Source organism: Corvus brachyrhynchos, unplaced genomic scaffold (genome assembly GCF_000691975.1).
Source record: "Corvus brachyrhynchos isolate BGI_N302 unplaced genomic scaffold, ASM69197v1 scaffold193, whole genome shotgun sequence".
Taxonomy (NCBI): domain Eukaryota; kingdom Metazoa; phylum Chordata; class Aves; order Passeriformes; family Corvidae; genus Corvus; species Corvus brachyrhynchos.
In genome coordinates this window covers 836,168-837,415 of record NW_008237087.1, presented here as the reverse complement: position 1 = coordinate 837,415, position 1,248 = coordinate 836,168, and positions in this window count along the sequence as shown.

The window sequence follows — 1,248 nt, the reverse complement described above, 5'->3', positions numbered from 1 at the left end:
CGGGGAGCTCCCCCTTTGCCCCCTCCCCATCCCAGAGGGGTGTCCCAGGCCGGGGTGGGGGGGCCCTGTGGGGGTTTCCCTGATGCTGAGCAGGGCGTTGATTTGTGTTTCTCTTTCAAATCTCATTTATCTCCGCAGGTGTTGGCTCAGGAAAGCTTAGCCACAGGTGTGACAGGAGTAATGGTTCCGGCAGGGACAGTTACTCAACCTCTTCTTATCCCCATCAGTATTGCAGGTCAGGTGACAGGCCAGCAGGCGCTGGCCCTGGTGACAATTCCCACAGCAACGCTCGCCGCGCTCCCGGGACTGACGCCGGCGGCACCTGCGGGGGCGATTTTCAAACCGCCCGTAGCCAATCTCACAGGTAACCGCAGGTAACCGCGCCTGCCCCGCCCGCCCGCACACCTGGGAGCGGAAACGGGCTCCGGCCGGGGAGTTTGAGTGAAAAAGGTGCAGATTTGGGGCTCCAGGAAGGGTCTGAAATGAGCTTGAGTTTGGGGGATTTGAGAATAAAAGGTGGCGATTCGGGACTCCAGGTGTGGTACCTGGTGTAGATTTGGGACTCCAGGTGTGGTACCCGGTGTAGATTTGGGGTTCCAGGTGTAGATTTGGGGTTCCAGGTGTGGTACCCGGTGTAGATTTGGGGCTCCAGATGTGGCACCAGGTGCAGATTTGGGGTTCCAGGTGTGGGACCCAGTGCAGATTTGGGGCTCCAGGTGTGGTACCCGGTGTAGGTTTGGGGCTCCAGGTGTGGCACCTGGCTGCAGCAGGTGAAGTCCAGGTAGATTTGGGGCTCCCGGTGTGGCTGCAGGAGGGGTCTGAAATGGGCTTGAATTTGGGGGATTTGAGAATAAAAGGCGTAGATTTGAGGTTCCAGGTGTGGCACCCGGTGCAGATTTGGGGGTCCAGGTGTGGCACCCGGTGCAGATTTGGGGGTCCAGGTGTGGCACCCGGTGCAGATTTGGGTCTCCAGATGTGGCACCAGGTGCAGATTTGGGTATCCAGGTGTGACACCCGGTGCAGATTTGGGGCTCCAGGTGTGGGACCTGGTGGATTTGGGTCTCCAGATGTGGCACCTGGTGTAGATTTGGGGCTCCAGGTGTGGCACCAGGTGCAGATTTGGGGTCCAGGTGTGGCACCAGGTGCAGATTTGGGGTTCCAGGTGTGGGACCCAGTGCAGATTTGGGGCTCCAGATGTGGCACCAGGTGTAGATTTGGGGTCCAGGGGGGGGCCCCGGAGCAGACTAG